Below are 21784 nucleotides of genomic sequence, written 5' to 3' on the forward strand. Positions count from 1 at the left end.
TGTCTGGGTTTGTGCCTGTTAGCAGTTCTGGGTTGGAGGCTTCTGCAGTGCTTTTTCTGGGATGTATGGGAGGTAGTATGAAGACCCAGGGAACTCATCTCCCTGTGATTCCTTAAGTCTCAGGATTCCCAGACATTCTGCTTTCTTCTTTCCACCTTTCAGAGTCTATAATTATTCGTTATGTGATTCAACGGTAAGATGGAGGACTTGGGAGGAATGGGCTAATTCATCTTGGTCAGAACTCAAAGTCACCAACAGTATCTTTTGAAGAGTCAAAGTTTTCAAGTTTAAGAGATTCCAGTTTTCATTTTTTTTTTCCTTGCTGGATCATAGTCTCACCACTAAAAAATATGTTACCTGTTGATTTTTTTTTTTTTTTTGAGACGGAGTGTCACCCTGTCATCTAGGCTGGAGGGCAGTGGCGTGATCTCGGCTCACTGCACGCTCTGCCTCCCGGGTTCACGCCAAGCTCCTGCCTCAGCCTCCCGAGTAGCTGGGACTAAAGGCACCCGCCACCACGCCTGGCTAATTTTTTGTATTTTTAGTAGAGACAGGGTTTCACCCTGTTAGCCAGGATGGTCTTGATCTCCTGACCTCGTGATCCGCCTGCCTCGGCCTCCCAAAGTGCTGGGATTACAGGCGTGAGCCACCACACCCGGCCTGTTGATTTTTTATAAACACCATCAGGTTGAGGAAGTTCCTTCTATTCATTCTTTGTTGTGAGTTTTTTGTTTTTGTTTTTTTTCTTTAATCAGGCATTAAAAAAATACCTGTATGTTGAATTTTGTCAACCTTTTTGTTCTACATCTATGGAGATGATTATATAATTTTTCTTAGTTTTTTAATGTGCTGAAGTACTTTTATTAATTTTTGAATGTTAAACTAGCCTTTTATTTCTGGTGCAAAACTCAGTTACAATTATACTTTTTGTATTTGTTGGATTCAACTTGCTAAAATTTCATTTAGAATTTTGGCTGCATTTTCATTAGGGATATTGGTCTAGAGTTCATTTGTTCTTGTAATTCTATGTTTGGTATTGGTATCAGGGTTTTCATAAACATGTAACTTAGTAAAACATTTGCTAACTTTTCTAGATATTCTTGGTGCCCATAAACTTTATGTATATTTTTTGTTTCAGCAGGTCTTCTTTTGATATATTCCTCCCTTGCCAACAGTAATGAAAGAATCTGATGGTTAGTAATTAACTCCAAGGTCAAGAATAAATTAGTATACACTTGAATTACAATCTTTTGATTTATGGTGACCCTAAAGTGAAGGTAATTAAATGTTACAGCCATAATCTCTGATCAAATCTTTAAGGATATATATTTAAGTAGTTCATCTAAATAAAAAACTAGTTTTTGTAGGAACTCTAACTACCATTACCAAATCATTTTTTAAAGTTATTTTCCATTCTGAAACACTTTAGTGGCTATGAAGTATGCAAACATGGAACACTTTTAAACTTGTTGCTGTTTTTTCTGGTTTAACTTTACCAAACTATCGTGAGTCAATTATGCAAAGTGGTGGTAATCAGTTTGCATCTTTAGACAAGTGAAAACTTTTTACAAAGGATAGTTATTTAATGTTTGGTATTTCTAAGGAGGATGGAGGAAGAAAATAAATGAGTCCTTATAATTAGAAGAAATATGGGGTTTGCAGAACAAAAGAATGCAAATACGATTCTTTGACCCTGACTCTGTCACCACAAGGAGATACTGGTGTATACTTTCCTTGTACTAGTTCCAAATGGTGCAATTCCCTTTATCCTTAAATGCGGCAACGCCTTACATTTTATATTTAAATCAGGCAATTGTTAGAAATTCAATTTTTATTTTAAAAATAAAAACTAGGTATAACATTACCTGATAAGTAGAAAATGAATCTTTGAACATTTTCTACTTTGATAAGTAGAAAATGAATCTTCAACATTTTTAATTGTTTTTCTTTGCTCATGAAAAGATTAATGCAATTTTAAAAATTCTGGTAGTTTTAATGACGATAATTTCAGGGCTACTCTTTCCAGAAACAATCTTATTTGAAATGTTTCCATTTCCCAATAACTATGTTTTCCATCTCCATTCTATGCTTTGAAATGTGTCAGATATTTCATGAGGTTTAAAATGCTCTTATGCAAGGTTATGTGACAGTACAGGATAACTTAAATGAGAACATTACCACAAAATAAGCTGTTATTGAAATTTTGCATCTCTGTAGATCTTCTCAGGTATTTCAATAGAAACACAGAGAGAAGGAAGTTTTCCTTAAGGCCTTTCCAATTCCTTCCATTCATTGGCTTTGAGTGAGGGAACTTGTTCCCACAGACTGAATTTTCAAGGTAACAGATCCCTGAAAGCTTTCTGCTTTTTAAGAGTAACTCCAGAGTTTGGGCTTTCTCATTAAACTCTGTTTTCAAATAATTTTTAAGTCTTTAGAAAATGTATTTTCTGTCTTTTCATGGTATTCGAGAAGATGAGTCATTATATGTACTATCATTATAAAATATTTATCTTCTTTAATATTGACCGTAACTCTGGATGGTAGATTATATTATCTAGGCTTTCTACAACCTGAGAGAGATGAAAGTGACAGATCCAAGATCACACAGCTCAAAGACAGCAGAGCATATCTGAAATCCCAGCTGTACTTGATTCTATAGCCTATGATCTTTTCTTGAGCAACAGCCAGGATGGTCTAGTGCCCATTCAGAAGAACATTTAGTTGAGGGTGGGGATCATGCTTTAACATTTAAGAGACTGTGAAGACATATTCAGAAATCCTTTGTGACATTACCTAAAATAACAAATGTTCAATTATGGCAGATACATAATTGACTATAAAGTTAGTGAGTGCCATTTTGCTACTTGCATGAGTTACAGCAGATCTCCTTAGCAGAACTTGAGAGATGTAAGTGAAATCTCAGCTTTCCTTTTCTACCTAATTAAAATTCCATCAGCTTTAAAATTTCATAAATAGCCAATACCTTATTTTTTACATGAATAGGTAGTAAAATTAAAATGGAATTAGAATAGTCTGAAACCCTTACAAAATAGTAAAAGCTACCCCCAAATATCATTTATAACTTGAAAATCTCTTTCTTGTCAAAAAGTATACCTGCATGGCTCATATTAATAGATAGTTTTGTATTTCTTATACTTAAAGCTTTTGTGTTATTTATTTGTTTATTTTTGAGACAGAATCTTGCTCTGTCGCCTAGGCTGGAGTGCAGTGGCACGATCTCTGCTCACTGCAATCTCCACCTCCCAGGCTCAAGTGATTCTCATGCCTCAGCCTCCCAAGTAGCTGGGATTACAGGCATGCACCACCACGTGTGGCTAACTTTTTTTTTTTTTTTTTTTTTTTGTATTTTTAGTGGAGACAGGGTTTCACCATGTTGACCAGGCTGGTCTCGAACTCCTGACCTCAAGTGATCCACACGCCTCAGCCTCTCAAAGTACTGGAATTACAGTCTTGAGCCACTGTGCCCAGCCTTTCTTCTTTATTGAAAGAAAACTGTACCGTCATTTTAAAATCATTAGACAATTGATTTTGTTACCCAAAATCTTGTAGAAAAATGGGATTGTAAATAGGATTGGCAAGATCGTCAAGAAAGTTACAACCTTTTATGTCTACACATGTCTCAAATGGCCTAAAGGTTCTCATTAGCCTTTAAGTTTCCCAGGCAGTCACAAAATTTGTTTGATATAGATTGAACACTGGTTCTTAATAAATGCCATAAAAGAATCTTATAGTTTAGTGTACTCTGTTGACGTCTCTCTCAGAACCTGGGGCTTCCTTTGAAGGCTGCTGTTGTTGCTGCTGCTAATACCTCACACGAAATCCTTTGGACAACTGGAGCCATCTAATTCAAAGGAGGCTGAGGGGTATCCAAGAGTTGTTTCTTGACTGGTAAATACCTACTGCCTTGCCTCCAGGAGGGAGATAGCAGCCTGGTACAATTATGGAAGCAGGCTGAGGCTAGGTGCACCAGAAATCAATTCCCTGCTTAGCTTAGCTTTTACATCTTACTTCTTTAACTCCCTGTGTTCCCCTCAAGAGCATTTTCTTAAAAACAAACAAACAAACAAACAAACAAACAAACAAACAAAATCCTGCCTAAGAATCCTAGCCTCAGGACCTGCTATTAGAGAAGTAGACCTAAGGCATGTCACAATTTAACCAACAGGAATTATCTCCCTTGCTTGTGTTTCAAGAGTGCGCTTGTGTTGAATTTTGGATTACATTGATGAGTATATATTAATTTAGCTTGCTGGGTGTGTTACTTAACTCTATAGTTCTCTTTTCTTTGCCCTCTTCTTCCAGTGGTGGAGGAATACTAGAGTTATATATTGTAAACATTATAATAAATTTCATAAACAGTTGATTATGGAAAGAAATGACCTATTATTGGTATTTGAGAAAAGTTACTAAAAGTATGATGCATTGGAAGGTCACAATTCTAATCACCTTTTCCCTTCTTGTACGCTTTGGAAATAATTTTATAATCACGTTTATGTCTTTTTGCTCCAGATTTTATTGTCTCCCACCCATCTCTCCTCTTGGCAGCATCTCACTGTGTTTTATGATTGTCGGTTGTACCAGACTGGAAATACAACAGATAAGAGACAGAAGCCTATGTTTTTCCCATCTGATATGGGCACTGTTAATTCATAGGAAAGCTGTTTTGCCATTACTAGAGGAAAAAAATAAATAAATAAAGCAAAGCAAAGCAAACAGCTGGTTTGATGGAAAAGCTGCCCTAATCCCTGGAGAATGGGAAGTTCAGACGTGATATCAACTGACAGAGGGTGGAAAAATAATCTTCAGGCTGACAATTTAGTGCAGCTATGATGGGCGGGACTGGGTGGCATTTGCCACAGCAGAGAAAACAGGGTATCCTGTGGGTGTACGGCATACTTAGAAAAGGTGACACTGGGAAATAATAATCAGCTTACCAATGTTTACGGTAATGAAAGAGTGACAAGGAATGGAGAACTGAAATTTTGGAATAAAGTTCATATGTAAAGGAGGTTTGCCTGCTTAGGATCTTTCTACGATTATTGTTCTGTCTCAGTTGATATTTTCCTAAACACCAGTAGAGGCCTCCAGACACTTCATTAAGTAAACAAACGTACCAAGATGATAACACCATTCACAAACAGGGAAGAACTGACACCCGTTGTGTCCACTGACTCTGCAGAGCGCAAATGAAATCTTTGATGATGATTTCAGTGAGAATCAGCTATAATTAAGGAAGGTGCTAACCTTTGTGGTAAAACCTGCCCAAATATCCATTAAAAAAAAACTTGGTCCAGAATGGAAGGATGTCATGGTAAGTATGATTGTTATTTTAGATCACATTTAACCCAATATCATAATATGAGCATTTTTGTTAGGCTTTCTATAAAGCCTATTTTAGATCACATTTAACCCCATATGGTAATATGAGCATTTTTGTTAACAATTTATTGTGTTGTTAATAACAAGTTCTTTCAAGCTAACTAATATGTTCAGCATTGGAATCAAAAGACCAGAAGGGGAGAAGAATCAAAATGAGGTAATGCCAAGACCCCCAGCCTAAGTTATTTAGCAAGTACTACTTTTCTTCAACACATTTTGAACTGAGTATAATCCTGGCAAAAAAGTTTGCTAAATAGTGACTAGCTGTGACTGCTTTATAGAATATATAACTAATGTAACTCATAAACAGCTTACTAGTAAGTAGTCTAAGGCACCTATTTTATTTGTGTATATATAAATGCATTTATATATGTGTTTGCAAATAAGCACCAAGATCTACATGATGACTGTTGACCAACTAACTACATGTTTTAATGAATAATCACAATTAGAATCATCCAAGTTCTACAACACCCGAGGGTGTCTGCAAGTACAGGACAGAGGCTGCCTCCAAGGTAAATCTCCATCAGATTCTGGGTGCCATTGATAAAATTCTCAAAGCATCAGCCCCTTCATAACTGCTTGAAGAAACTCCAGCAGCTTCTTTATGTATTTCCCACTTGTCTGGCTATACCTTTAGCTGACAGTATAAATACATTCATTTTGCTGTCACATTAATTGATTTTAGCTAATTAGGAGCATTTTTGGCCCTAATTTGATAAGGAAGTGTGAATGCATTTTTCCCCCACAGCAGGCTTGTTATTTGCTGAAGTATTAGGAGAGTGTTAATTAGGCACAGTTCTTCTGTCACCTTGATGGTTTTTAAGCGGCATTCACCCTATAGACTAAACCGATCAGAGAGGAAGCTAGGTTGCAGCCATGGGTGATAAATGTTGAATTAGGTTAGTTACCTATGTAATAGAAATCTGAAAGAGGGGACTATGTGTGTGACAAAGAAATACCATATTTTTTCTTTCTATTCACAAATATTCCTCATGGCTGACCTGTGCACCCCCACCTGCATTTCAGACCCTCTCAAGAGGCTATAGGAATCCTCCTCTGTCTTCAGTCATTGTCATTCTGTCAACCCTCCAGCATCCAGTTGGATGTTCATCCTGACCCTTCTTAATATTAAAGCAAAAGGCACAGGTTTTGAAAATTCACTGGCCCTGAAGTGTTTGCAGAAAGTCTTTTGAACAGTTTGGACCCTGGGATTTCTTTGTTCAATCTCTTCTGCTGCAGGCAAAGCTGGGCCGACTGTCTGCTGTCTGCTTGCAGCAGCGAAGCAAAGGGAAACAAACAACAGAGCAGTTTGAAATTCCTGCTAGGAGCTTGTTTGGAGATAGAGCCTCTACAGTGTCTTTTGTTTATTTGTGGAGCTTTCGGTAGGGAAGAGCTGGGATATGCATAAAAAGGAGCTTGAAACAAGTAACCATTTAGGAAAGGAGGAAAAGATGTTTGACAACAATATTTTTAATTTTAAGGTGGAGAGAAATGCTCGTTTATTTAATGTGAGTCTTCTGTAAAAATATAGTTGCTCTCTGAGGCATGTGATTTGTTTTATTCTTATAGCTTTACACTAATCATTTAAACATTTGCCTCCCATCCTGCTTGTGACCAATCTATAAATAATAGAAGTAAATAAAATAACCGAATGTCCTCCGGTTTTTCCATTCCACCATTTTGATTCCACAAATCAAACCTTGAATATTAGTCCCACTACCAAAAGACCAATTCGATTATTACAGTGTTCATTGGAAATATCTGCTGTTGCCTGCTGTTTATAACTATCTTTGAATCATAGAAAATAATAGGATGTAGGGAGGAGCCCTTAAGCAAATACATGGTTTTCGGAAAGAAGTGATGAAGTGGAAAGAATATGATATTTGGAGACTCTACCTGTCCCTTGCTTATAAACTTCATTACCTGGTCTTAATGAGTCTTAGCTGTTTCCTTTGTAAAATGTAGATAATAATGCCTATCTTCTAGCATAGTTATATATATATATTTTTGCCATGCAAGTTTTTACATGAGTATATTGCATGATATGGAGTTTTGGGGCACAAATGATGCCATCACCTAGGTGCTGAGCATAGTAACCAACGGTGAGTTTTTCAACCCTTTCCCCCATGTCTCTCACCCCTAATAGTCCCCAGTTTCCATTGTTGCCATCTTTATGTCCATTAGTACCCAGTGTGTAGCTCCCTATTAGTAGTGAGAATATGTGATATTTGGTTTTCTGTTCCTGCATTAATTCACTTAGGATAATGGCCTCCAGCTGCATCCAGGTTGCTGCTAAGGACATTATTTTATTCTTTTTTATGGCTGTGTAGTATTCCGCAGTGTATATGTACCACATTTTCTTCATCTAATCCACTGTCAATGGGCACTTAGGTTGATTCCATGTTTTTGTGAATAGTGCTGTGATGAACATATAAGTGCATGTGTCTTTTATGGTGAAGTGATACGTTTTCTTTTGGATACATACCCAGTAATGAATTACTGACTTGAATGATAGTTCTGTTTCAATTTCTTTGAGAAATTTCCAAACTGCTTTTCACAGTGGCTAAACTAATTTACATTCCCAACAACAACGTATAAGCATTCCCTTTTCTCTGCTGCCTCACCAGCATCTGTAATTTTTTGACTTTTTAATGATAACCCATTCTGCTTGGTTTGAGATGGTATCTTGTTGTGGTTTTGATTTGCATTTCTCTGATGATTAGTGATGTTGAGCATTTTTTCATGTTGTTAGCTTCTTTTATGTCTTTTGAGAAGCATCTGTTCATGTCTTTTGTCCGTTTTTTTAAATGGGGTTATTTGATTTTTGCTTGTCCAATTGTTTACATTCCTTATAGATTCTAGATATTAGGCCTTTGTCAGATGTGTAGTTTGCAAATACTTTCTTCTGTTCTGTAGGTTGTCTGTTGACTGTCTGTTCACTCTGTTGGTAGGGTTTTTTTTGTTTTTTTTGGTTTTTGTTTTTTGAGATGGAGTCTCGCTCTGTTGCCCAGGCTGGAGTGCAGTGGCGAGATCTCTGCTCACTGAAAGCTTTACCTCCCGGGTTCACACCATTTTCCTGCCTCAGCCTCCCGAGTAGCTGGGGCTACAGGCGCCCGCCACCATGCCGGCTAATTTTTTTTTGTATTTTTAGTAGAGACAGGGTTTCACCGTGTTAGCCAGGGTGGTCTCAATCTGCTGACCTGGTGATCTGCCTGACTCGGCCTCCCAAAGTGCTGGGATTACAGGCCTGAGCCACTGGGCCTGGCCAGTAAGTTTTGTTTGTTTGTTTGTTTGTTTTTCCCCTGCAGAAGTGCTTTAGTTTAATTGGATCCTACTTGTCAGTTATTGATTTTGTTGCAATTGTTTTTGAGGACTTCCAAGGCCGTTGTCCAAAGTGGTGTTTCCCAGGTTTTCTCCTAAGAGCCTTATAGTTTGAGGACTTATGTTTAAATCTTTAATCCATCTTGAGTTAATTTTTTTTATATGGTGAAAATAGGTGTCCAGTTTCATTCTGCATATGGCTAGCCAGGTATCCCAGCACCATTTATTGAATAGGGAGTCTTTTTCCCATTCTTATTCTGGATGACTGTCTAAGATCAGATGGCTGTAGGTGTGCAGCTTTATTTCAGGATTCTTCTGGCACTTCCTAATTTTAAACAAAAGTCACAACCGTTTAACACTGGTTGTCAAGGAGTAGATAATCAATAAACATTTGCATGTGTAGCATCATCTCATGTATGTATTTTTTTGCTTATGTGATTATTATCCTTTGTCCCCCATTAGTACAAGCTTCATGAGGATAGGCCTGTGTCTTATTAACCACTGTGTCCCCAGCTCTTGGCCTGTGACAGACAATAAATATTTGTTGTATAGTTTGATGAAGTGTCAGCTATTAGGAACCTAATGTTAATATTGTTGTTATCTTTGTGTTTAAAATTCATTAACTAAATAATTTCCAATACAGATGCAAATCATATAAAAACATAAGCGATATTTCTTAACAGAAAGTTACCGAGTAAATGGAAGGCCGGAAATGAATTCTGTAAACTTCTATGTTAGGAACACAAGAAAAGCAAAGTAAAGCCAAAGGAAATAGAAAAAAGGAAATTCTAAAAATAAGAAATCAATGAAGTAGTGTTTTTATAACAATCAAATAAAATTTGAGAAACCAATGAAATAGAAAACTAATATGAAACAGAAAATCGACAGCCAAATTAGAGTTATTGAAAAGGCTAATATAATTGATAAATCCTTAACAAAACTGACCAGGAGAAAAGAGAGAAAAAATTAGCAATTTCAGAAATTAAAAAGTGGTTATTAATATGAATACTAACAACATTTAAAAAGACAATATTGAAAAACTTTAGTCATCTACTGTGTCGATGAAGCGGAAAAATTTTACAAAAAACAATACTTACCAAAAGTGATACAGTCTCAATGATCATAGTCTAAATGATCTGTTGAGGAAATTGAATATATTATTATCTTTAGTGATCATTATGAGATCACTAATCATTATGAAATCACTAAAGTAATCATTATTTAGTGCTAATAAGTAAAAATACACAGTCAAGCATTGCTTGATGGTAGCAATATGTTCTGAGAAATACATCATTAAGCAAGTTTGTCATTGCATGAACATCAAAGAGTATATTAACAAACCTAGAGGGTAGAGCCCACTACACACCTAGGCCAGATGATATAGTGTGTTGCTCCTAGTCTACAAACCTGTACAGCATGTTACTGTACTGATTACTGTAGGCAGTTGTAACACAATGGCAAGTGTTTGTGTATCTAACTCTGTCTAAACATAGAAAAGGTGCAGTCAAAGTACAGGGTTGTAATCTTATGGGACCACCATTGTTAACCAAAATGTGATGCAGCACATGACTATATTATCATTTTCAATATCCAAAGAGTATTATATGTATTATTAGATATAAGCCATTTTAAAAACCACTTTCACTAAGACATTTTAGGTGGTTTTCAAATTGCTGCCATTCTAAACAGTACCTACATGGGCTCCCTTTAAAATGACTATGGTGTTCTGCTTCTGGCTGGCTGTCATACATGTTCCATTCCACCATCACTCCCTGCCAGTTGCACACTATTCACATGACAGTGAGAAATGCCCTCCCAATACATGCAAGGATGTTACTCATCTGAGAAATCCTTTTTCCCAAGATGGCATTTCATAAGCTTGTTCTAAAATCATGTTCCTAGAGACCATTCCTGTTCAGAAATTTTAGAAAGTCTAAGTTAAAAAAAATTAAAGATTTATCATTTAATTTCCTCTGTATTAACTGAGGAAGCTAGGAAACCATGGGGCAGTTGTTCTAAAACTTGAAAGTAATTAATATTTTGTACATTTTTTACCTAAAAACTGTAAGATGCTCCTTTTGTAAGTATAATTTAAATATTTACTAATGCTTAAAGTTTTCAAGTTTTCTTATTCTAATAGAACCACCAGATTCTGGTTAAGAAAAGAAAGAAAAACAAATGTCTGAAAACATATGGGCTCTTCATTTTTCTCAACACTATACTTACCTCTAACTGAATGCAGATTAAACTTTCAAAGTATTAGATAGATGTTCATAATTTATTACTTTATAGTTCAAAAGCAAGGGCAAAATTTATTTCTGCAGCACTATATATGTAAATGAGAGTAAAAGAGGGCAATTCTGAGCTCACTGCAGTAAAATTATTCACGAAAGGAAAACAGAATGGTCCTTCTTCACTGGAGATGCAACATCCACACTCGTGAATGCGGTTGACTCCTTGCACCTCTCTAAGATGGAGATAATAAAGAGATAAAAATGTTGAGTGAATTGCACAAAACAAACCTGGTCAGGGACTCAAACCCTGTAAAATTTCATTGGAATCATGCAGGGAGAGAAACTTCCACCTCAAAATATATGGTAGATGGTATCTTCTTCCTTTCAAATGTTTTGGTAAGATAAGCCAATTCATAACAATGTTCAATGTCACTTTCCCAGGAAAATATGTCTTGGGATATGATTAATTCAGTTGCCTTTTGATAAATAAAAAGTGATCTTGCATCCATTTCATTCCCTTTAATCTGTCATTTTACTCTGGTTTATAGTGAGTCCAATGCTTGGAGGTATAAGACAAAATTTATAAAAACAAAAGGAATAGAGTGGAGACATGTGTCATCATGCATTTTTATTTTTCTATGCTTTTAAGAGAAGTTCTTAATGACTTTGTACTGTAGTACCAAAGTAACATTGAGTAGCCATCATTTGGGGGCAATTTGCTCTGGCAAACTTGCCCACTAACCATAGACATTTGCTAAGGTGTTTATTTTTTTTTCCTCCAAAATTAAAAAGCCACATAGGATTTTCCTAGTGTAGAGGTAGAGCTGCTTTAAGTCCAAAGAAAGGTGACAGTATAGTCAGATAAATTCACTGATTGTTTTGTAAATAAAATCTGTGAGAAAAAAATTTAAGTGAACATCTGTTTGAAGAATAGAGCTATTAAAGGGAATGTTCTGCACAAACAATATGCCATACAGAATAGTTGTACAAATAATGCTGTGAAATTGTTTAATTAACTCATAAAAGAGGGAATCTAGTGGAGGGAATGTATGTGCTACACTACGGAGCTGTTTGACAGTCTTCAAGAGCAGATGTGATTATGATTATAATTATTTTAGTAAATTGAGCCATAATTTCTCTTTCTGTTGTAAAATAAGGTGAAGTATATTATGAATCCTAAGTAGGATCAACCTTTAGGCATAAATAATTCATGCAAATTCTGACTTTTGTTGGAGCCACAGCATTGCTATCATTTCCTTCTTTTCATTGAGGTGTATCTTTGTAAATACAATGGAGAAGAGCAAGTATTCAACGTGTGGCTCAGAGGTAAAGAGGTTGAATTTTATATGTGCTTTGTGGAAATGGGTTTCAATATTTTATAGATATATATATGCCTTCCATCATAGATTTGAATGTCCACAAAGCAAATGTTTTTGCTTTTAGGAAGCACCAGTTACTTATAAAATCATCATATGTAGTGGGCATGCAGTAATTTTATTTGCTTTATTACCAGGAAAATGCAATCAGAGACCTTACATTATTGAACACAAAGGCTACATCAGCAGTTTTGTGTGTGTGAGGTCAACCAGTGTTACTTGAAGTAGATTCATTGACCATATATTACATATTAAGTTTGTTTAATATTATGCATATTTATCAGATGTGTGCAACTCCATTATTTTTCATCCTTTCCATTTTGGAAATTGCATAATTTTATATTCATAACTTTAGTTAGTAATTACAGGAATTTTAGGTTTTCTGTGTATTGCCTTTATCACTCTTATTAACTGAAATTACTCCTGGAAGGAAATTAATCAGACAAATTAGTATGCTTATTCATGAAACCTAGATTATCGTAAACCCTAAGATTAAGACTAATGAAACAATCACTTATTTAATCATTAATGAAAATAGGAATATTGCTCAGATATCTGACAGTAAGCGTAACAAGCTTTGGAAGTAGACAAATGAATGTGTTTTTTTGACTGCTCTTTCATGAAAGTAAGATTATTATCACTTGTTGGGAGTTTTGCTCTCATATGCAACATTTTCCCTAGGAAAAAGTCTCTTCTTACTAGTAAAAAGAGAAATCCAATTTTTCCAGTAGACACTTCTCCATGCAACTTAAGCTATTCTGACTCTTACATTTCAAAATTTAAGATATATATGAAAGTATTCATAAGCCGAGGTTATATACACTTATTATGGGCACGATTCTTCTGACACTTTATAACAATAAACACTGTGAACTCAGAAAATCTGAACCAGGTCTCAATTAATTTAGAAAGTTTATTTTGCCAAGGTTGAGGACCCACCCGTGACACAGCCTCAGGAAGTTTTGACGACATGTGACCAAGGTGGTCAGGGCACAGCTTGGTTTTATACATTTTAGGGAGACAGGAGACATGAATCAACATATGTAAGAAGTACGTTCCTTGGGTCTGGAAAGGTGGGACAAGTTGAAGGAAAGGTAGGAAGACCAGACGAGGGGAGGGAGCTTCCAGGTCACAGACAGGTGATACACAAGCGGTTACTACATTCTTTTGAGTTTCTGATCAGCCTTTCCAAGGGAGGTAAATCAGATATGCATCTATCTCGGTGAGCAGAGGGGTGACTTTGAATAGAATAGGAGGCAGATTTGCCCTAAGAAGTTTCCAGCTTGCGTTTTCCTTAGTGATTTCGGGAGTCCACAATATTTTCCTTTCACAACAGTGTACTAGAAGTAAAATTATTCAGTCAAGACATTTTTAAAAAGCAAATGTAAAATTTTTAATCTAAGTTAATAGCATATTTTAAAAAGCAAAATATGCAGCAAGGGTAGCATGAAAAATCCACAGTCTTCTTCTCTGTATGTCATTTCAACCAACTTTTTGGTGCCCAGAAACAATTATTATTCCATTGTTTCTCCGTTAAGTTTTCCTGATGGTTGCCATGATTTCGGGCTGCTTTTCTTGTTTCTAAACTTTAGATGCTAACGGAAAGTTAGTGACTTTCTGCTATAATAGCTGAAGATATTATTCAAAGCACTTTTCACATCCTGTTCTATTTCTAAAAAAAACTCTGGATTAATATCTTTATTACCTGATTTAAATATTATATTTAAAATATCAATTCCTTGTTCTATCAAATCCAGACACCATCTCTTGATTCTCCACATTGTAAGATGAGAATATCAGCATTCCTAACATTTCCTTACCCTGCTTTCCCTCATATTTGGGTCACTGAAAACAATTTAGGACACCCAGTTAGATTTGAATTTCAGATAAACAATTAATTTTTTAGATAAGTATGTCTTAATTTTGTATGGCATACACTTACATTCAAATATTTTCATTTGGAAAATAATAAATAGATAAGCAATATTTGATGAATTACACCTAAGAAAGAAGAATTTCTTTGGAGGTATGTTAAAAACAAGTCCACCAATTCATGTTACATAACTCCCAAAGTCTTAGGATATTTTAGATACTTCTAAACTGAGCTTAGACACTGAAGCCAAAATCCAGAAGACTGGTGGAAAGTTCTATATAAGGAGGAACTAGACTCTCAGATTATTTCCCCAAGCTTTCACAACTAGGTAGAATTCTAAGTCCCACCCTAGCAGAGAAAAAGAAGTTCCTCTTTCTTTTTTGCAAAGTCAGTACAGGGAGGCTTTTATTGTAGGGACAGCAGACAAAGCTAAGGTCAAGGTGTCACCCTGAATTTGAAAGAAGACTGAATAAAAGTCTGTATTCTGTCTGGAGAGTCCCATTTTCCTTTTTCACTATCAGGATGCTGATGGCAGCATAATTTAGCAGGAGGGTTCCTATCCTTGCCTCAGAAGATTGGATCAAATAAAAAAGCTTATAAAAACTGTCAATGGGACTCCTCAAGTGAAATAGCATGGTCCCTACCTTATCACTCATGGAGAGACCTATCAATCCACAACTTTTGTTACCCAAGCAGAGTTTTCGATTCTTTTTTTTTTTTTTTTTTTTTTAAGGACTGCATTCTTAAATATAGATTGCTGGCCAGGGAAAACCAGACACTTGAAGCCTCTAATATGAAAGACAAACTCCAAAATTTAAAAGTGGAAAAGGAGGACTCAGAGGAAACAAAGTTCATAAAAGAATAAAACTTAAAAAACTTAAAACTTCAAGACAAACTTGAAGTTATCAGTAAGATAAGATACTGCATTCGAAACAAGAACAGGATCTTTTAACAAGAGAGCATTCCTGAGCAAGATAGATCTCTTGCATACTACATGCAGGCTAAGCGAAACCTTCAAATCAATTAGAAGTTTAGAATATATGTATTTGAGGTAATCTTCCCAGAAGAAGAATCAAAAGACAAAAAATAAAAAATTTGGAGGAAAACTTAGGAAAATAATATTTTTCATAAAGATACAAAAACTGAATAATACGAATTCCAAAAAAGAAACCAAAAAATCAAAGGAGAAAAGTTTTCGAAGCAGTAATATATTTCCTACAATTGATGAACACAAGTTTTTAGACTGAAAGAGTTTACCAGGAGTTTAGGAAGAAACAAAAAATCCATGAAAAAAACCAATACTAGAGAAATGGATCATGAAATGTCAAAACATCAAGGAAGAAGAAAATAAATCTTTAAAGTTCTGAGAAACAGTGAAGGAAAGAGGAGGGGAGAGAGAGAAATAAACAGAAAGAGAAGAAGAAAAAAGAGGTGGAGGAGAGAATTATATCAATTCAAGTATGAATAGCGTTAGCTTTTCAACAGAAATATTGAAACCTAGAAAACAGTAGAGCAATGTTTAAAAATCTTGAGGGGAAATAATTTTCAACCTGGAATGCCATATTCAGATAAATTATCAATAAAGGGTAATGGCAGAAGCCAGGTGCGGTGGCTCACACCTGTAATCCCAGCACTTGGGGAGGCCAAGGTGGGCAGATCATGAGGCTGAGAGATCCAGATCATCCTGGCCAACATGGTGAAACCCCATCTCTACTAAAAATACAAAAATTAGCTGAGTGTGGTAACGCGCGCCTGTAGACCCAGCTACTCCGGAGGCTGAGGCAGGAGAATCACTTGAACCCGAGAGGCGGAGGTTGCAGTGAGCTGAGATCACGCTACTGCACTCCAGCCTAAGTGACACAGCGAGACTCAGTCTCAAAAAAAAAAAAAAAAAAAAAAAAAAAGTGACAGAAATGAAAACTTTTCAGTCATTCAACATCTCAGAAATGTACTTAGCATGCAACCTTTTCCAGGACACCATTGAAAGATGTGCTAGCAACAAAGTGAAATAAACCAAGAAAGAGTGAAACATGGGATCTGAGCGAAACATGGGATCTGAAACACACGGGCCAAACAGAAGGAAGAGGAAGAGAATTTCCAGAATAATGATGAAAGAAAATCTGAGGAAAACAATGTTTTAGCAAGTCCAAATTGGAACAAGGGAGAATATTCTAGTAGGTATTGAAAGCTTATCTGTTAACTAGCTTGATTTAGCCATTCCACACTGTATATATATTTCAAAACATCATGTACACTATGAATATATATAATTTTTTATTTGTCAATTTAAATAATTATTTTTTTAAAAAGAAAGCTTACCTAATTTGTGCGACTCTCATAGTTAAGGTATACTTTTAAAGTTCTGTTTGAAAATTTGTGAATGAACTAGTGTTACTTAAAAGCAAAATGAAATTAAAAAAAAAAAAAAGATGCAATTACTAACTCTAAGACAAATAAAATGTTGGCCAGGTGGGGTGGCTCATGCCTGTAATCTCAGCACCTTGGGAGGCTGTGGTGGGCAAATCACTTGAGGTCAGGAGGTCAAGACCAGCCTGGCCAACGTGGTGAAACCCCATCTCTACCAAAAATACAAAAAAATTAGCTGGGTGTGATGGCACATGCTTGCAATCCCAACTACTTGGGAGGCTGAGGCAGAAGAATCACTTGAATCCAGGAGGTAGAGGTGATAGTGAGCCAATATCAAGCCACTGCACTCCAGCCTGGGTGACAGAGCAAGACCGTCTCAAAAAAAAAAAAAAAAAAAGTTTATAACAAAGGAAATACATACATAGTATGTTGTCTGTATGAGCTATAAAATATTTATAGAAATGACCGGGCGTGGTGGCTCACACCTGTAATCCCAGAACTCTAGGAGGCCGAGGTGGGTGGATCACGAGGTCAGGAGTTCAAGACCAGCCTGGCCAAGATGGTGAAACCTTGTCACTACTAAAAATACAAAAATTAGCGGGCATGGTGGTGGGTGCCTATAATCCCAGCTACCTGGGAGGCTGAGGCAGAGAGTTGCTTGAACCCGGGAGGTGGAGGTTGCAGTGGGCCGAGATCGTGCCACTGCGCTCCAGCCTTGGCAACAGAGCAAGACTCCATCTCAAGAAAAAAAGTATTTATAGAACTGATTATAAATTAAATACTAATTTGATAAAATGATGATATAACTAGATTGAAAAAATGTTGAGAAGGTCAGAGAGAGGGAGAGATAAAAGTGAAAGTTTGCATAACAGAATCAAATCCTCCTCTTGCATTATTGAAAGGCCTTAGACAATATAAAAAAAACTGAAAAATCAAGATATAGGTACATATTTTGTTTGTAAAGAAGAGGCATAATGTGGTTTGGATATGTGTCCCCTCCAAATCTCATGATGAGATGTGATCCCCAATGTTAAAGGTGGGGTCTAGTGGGTGATACTGGATCACGGGAGTATACACCTCATCAGTGGCTTAGTGCCATCCCCTCGGTGATGAGTGAGTTCTTGCTCAGTTAGTTCATGCAAGATCTGTTCATTTAGAAGAGCTTGGGACCGTTCCCTTCTCTCTTTCTCTCCCTATCTCAGCATGTGTTACATCTGCTCCCCCTTCACCCTCCTCCATGATTAGAAGCTTCCTGAGGCCCTCACCAGGAGCAGATACCAGCACTATGTTTCCTGTACAGCCTGCAGAACCATGTGCCAAAATAAACCTCTTTTCTTTATAAATTACCTGGTCTCAGATATTCCTTTATAGCAATGCAAATGGACTAACACAAAGTGAATGCCAGGAAAAAACAACTCCAACAAAGAAAATGATGGCTTGTACTAATCAGGACTTGGGATAAGAGAGGGGTGGAGCAGAAGTCAACTTTTTTCTTTTGTTACCTGTAAAGGTATTTGACATTTATTATTTTATATACATTAAAATAATGTATATAATATATAACATACAATATATAATATACATGAACAAATAGACGGAAGTATTACATGTTCTTTTTTTATAGAAAAGGAGAAAAGAAACCAATTAAGCCATATAAACCCAGTAAAATAAAGCATCAGAGTAGCTCCAAGTGTGGACACATGGACATTTTATAGCTATCTGGAACAATTCATAGTATAATTTGCAAGCTTATTAGAAACATGAGGTGAGCCATAGACAAGGCAGGTTTCTTCTTTGTGTTCACAGCCCTAAAGCTTTTGAGGGGAGCTGTGACAGGCTTATATGACAGATCCCTGTTGGGAGCAGAGAGGCACCACAAGGCTATTGTGGTAATAGCCATAGACACTTATGATCCAGAGGTTGATGCATTGCCGCCGCCTCCTCCTCCTCCTCCTCATTTTGTTGTTGTTGTTTTTGTTTTTTGAGACAGGGTCTGGCTCTCTCCATCACACCCGACCTATTGCATCCTTCTTGGACACTGTTTTAAGAGCCTGGAAAATATACCACTACCAAAATAAGAATGACATTGTGACAATTTGCAGACTGACATTGTGACACTTTGCAGACCAGGGCAATTCTTTTGACTTCCACCATCTGAAGCGATCATCAAACATCATAGAAAGACCTAGTTTGGGGCTGATCATGGCGACTCAAGCCTGTAATCCCAGAACTTTGAGAAGCTGAGGCAGGAGGATTTCTTGAGGCCAGGAATTCATGACCAGCCTGGGCAACAACAAAGTGAGACCTTGTCTCTAAAAAGAAAATGTAAAAATCAGCCAAGTGTCATGATGTGCTCCTGTAGTGTCAGCTACTTGGGAGGCTGTGGGAGGGTCTTTTGAGCCTACAGAGAGCTATGATTGCACCACTGCACTCCAGCCTGGGAGACAGAACAATATCTCATCTCTAAAACAAACAAACAAAAAATAGAACTGGTTTTATTTGGAAAAGCTTTGAAGGCAAATAAAAATCAGAAGGAAAAGAAGAGGGAAAAAAAAATCCTGTATTTTGTTATGACATAGGCCCTGTTTAAGACACTTACACATATACTATGTCACACATATATTTTGAGTCAATAGGAATTAAATATAGTTACTTACATACAGCAAAGAAAAGTCATAGATTTCCAGGAGCTATCATAGCTTTTATAGGCATGTGCCTAGCCCAATAGGATTCAATTTTTTATAGGTTTAGTAGGACATCACTAACAATGCAGAGGTAAGCTACACTAAAAAATTATGGGTCCAGATCAAGGATGATAATGGTTTCACTCTACTTTGCCTGCATCATACCACATTTGGAGTGCTGTGGGATTTGGATGTCATATGCGGACACAAGCTGATTGAGAAACAATGACTGAGGAGAACCAAACCAGACTGTATAAGGAATAGGTGAAAGGACCAAGGCTTTAGGCCTGGAGGAAGAGAGGGCTTACTACCGCACGTTATGGCTATCTTGCCGTATTTTAAGTACTCTTAATGTAGGAAAAGGAATGTATTCCTTCTAGATTGTTTCTGAGATTGGAACTGGTACATGGATAGAAGTTATAGGAGGCATTCAACAGAAGTATTTTCTAATAAGTAGTGAATGATAGAATATCATGTCTCACAAATTACTGATCCTTCATTGGAAGTGTTCAAGGAACAACCAGATTATCCTCAATTAAGCACTTTAAGAGAGGATTCTTGCATTGGAATTGAAGTTGGACCAGTTTGGATTTAAAGTCTGATAAAGGTCTAATACTCTTAAGTTTTTAGATACATCAATCTTGAAATTCGGTCTCCAAATACTGATTATACAATAAATAAACATTGGCAGCTTTCTGTGTGTCAGGAAACAAGAGAGACATTGTTCCTGCCTAGTGAAGCATTACATCCAGCAGAGGGAATAAGAATTAGGCAGATGATTGGATAAATAATTGTAATTGTAGTAAGCATGATGCAGAAATAAAGATTATATGGCAACATATTACACAGGCTCTAATATAGGTTGGAGGGTAAGGGAAGGCTTCTTTAAGAAAGTGATGTTTAAGTGTAGACCCAAAGGCTGAGTCTACTAGGAAACAACTTTTGATTCAGTGTCAAGGTATAGAAAAGTGTCTTTTATTAGAAAATGGCACATATTGAAAAAGAATTCTGCCTTAGCATTCAACCAGTCTTGAAATGTCCTTGAACACCTCCCATACTTATTAACTATTGGCATGCTATTAGTATTGGCTGAACGTTGATTTTCTTCTTTATGAGAAGTTTTCCTTTGCTTACAACCCAGTCAATTTTCTTTGAATTTATACTTTGGGTCCTTTTAGTTTGAGTGCGTGATTTGTGTTGTTATTGTTGGCTCTGACTGATACCAGGACTCACTATTCTATACTTGTAGGCACCCAAAAGTGCCAGATTCTGAATTATAGTCACAGAGGTAAGTGAAGTTGCTTTTTTGCCCTTGACTTTAGAGCTCAAAAGACTGTTTAAATGCCACTTGAAAAACAAAGAAGTGAGTGAAGAATGGCTCTAGGAGTAAATGAACTCATCCTTCTCCCGAGCATATTTCAAAAACCTACAGAGAGAAATCTTTTATCTAAATTAAACATGGACCCTCATGAAACCTCAAAGAGATCTGATGATATAAAAGGAGTATACAGGGCTTATGAAGTGCCGGTGGATAATTACAATCTGAGATTTATTGGTGACCACTCTTGTGTCAGTGAAAGGTTGACTGACCAGATAAAACCAGGCATTGGCTAGAGGGAGGACTCTTGAACCGCTCAATCTTTTGAAATTTCTAAGGAGTTTTCCAAGGGGAAAATCAGCATTCACATGCTATGTAGGAAGATCTTTACATACAGCAAATGGATTCAGCTGGGTTAGGTTGCTTCACTTGACAATGTCCAATTCAGTATCTGAGAAATGTCATCATGCTTTAGGTCTTAGGGATATCCATCGTGCTTACTAAGAGCGAAATGAGCATTTCTATGTCTACAAGGTATGTTATTGAATCCATCATGTTAGTTATCTTCAGATTAATTAAGGAATACAACATTGGCATTTAACATGGATCAAATCAAAGACCATGTAATCAGTGTCACCTAAAACATGATTATGAGGACAGTCTTGAATGAAGTTGTAGTTTTCATAGTGTGAGTCATGGTAAAACACTAAGATGGTGGCTTTTGTTTAACACTTGTTAATAGTGAGGCTACTAAGATGCTATGAGCATGTAGTAATCACTTGGGTCTTTTCCTTATCATAATTGCTCTATCTTCTAGTTGATACTAGATCTGTAGACCAAGTAGATTGTGACTATGGCAGGTAAATGGATGAGTTTGGGGGGAAAATTATGAGCATACTTTTTAGGAATAGTTAGGTAATCAAGACTAAAATTTTCAGGATGGGAACTTCTGTTGGTCAACATGCCTGTACACTGAAATGTGTCTTTGGGCTTTCAGAAGCATGGTATAATTTCTTCCTCAAAGATCTGCTTGCTATGTTACATGGGTACAGAGCCATGGGAGTGAAGATGACAACCATAAGAAAGAGACAAAAGAATCTGGCAGCAAAATCAACCCCAGCAAAACAAAGTGGAAATTAGAGAAATTAATAAATGGAATGAAATTATATTACTCAAGTTCTTCAGTTTCTATATAGGCTTTTATATTC

General features: G+C 36.5%; 1 long non-coding RNA gene across 1 annotated transcript in view; it reads right to left on the reverse strand.

Annotated features, from left to right (window-relative positions):
- The window catches only part of LOC105492684 (uncharacterized), a 35475-nt gene extending 24387 nt beyond the window's left edge, over positions 1-11088 (reverse strand). The window contains exons 1-2 of the long non-coding RNA XR_011609761.1: positions 10951-11088; positions 9822-9860 (exon numbers count right to left, since the gene is read on the reverse strand). This is a non-coding gene — a long non-coding RNA (uncharacterized lncRNA). The remainder of the gene's footprint in view (positions 1-9821; positions 9861-10950) is intronic.
- Positions 11089-21784: the final 10696 nt, after the last annotated feature.

This window comes from Macaca nemestrina, chromosome 11 (assembly GCF_043159975.1).
Source record: "Macaca nemestrina isolate mMacNem1 chromosome 11, mMacNem.hap1, whole genome shotgun sequence".
In the NCBI taxonomy this organism is placed as follows: Eukaryota; Metazoa; Chordata; class Mammalia; order Primates; family Cercopithecidae; genus Macaca; species Macaca nemestrina.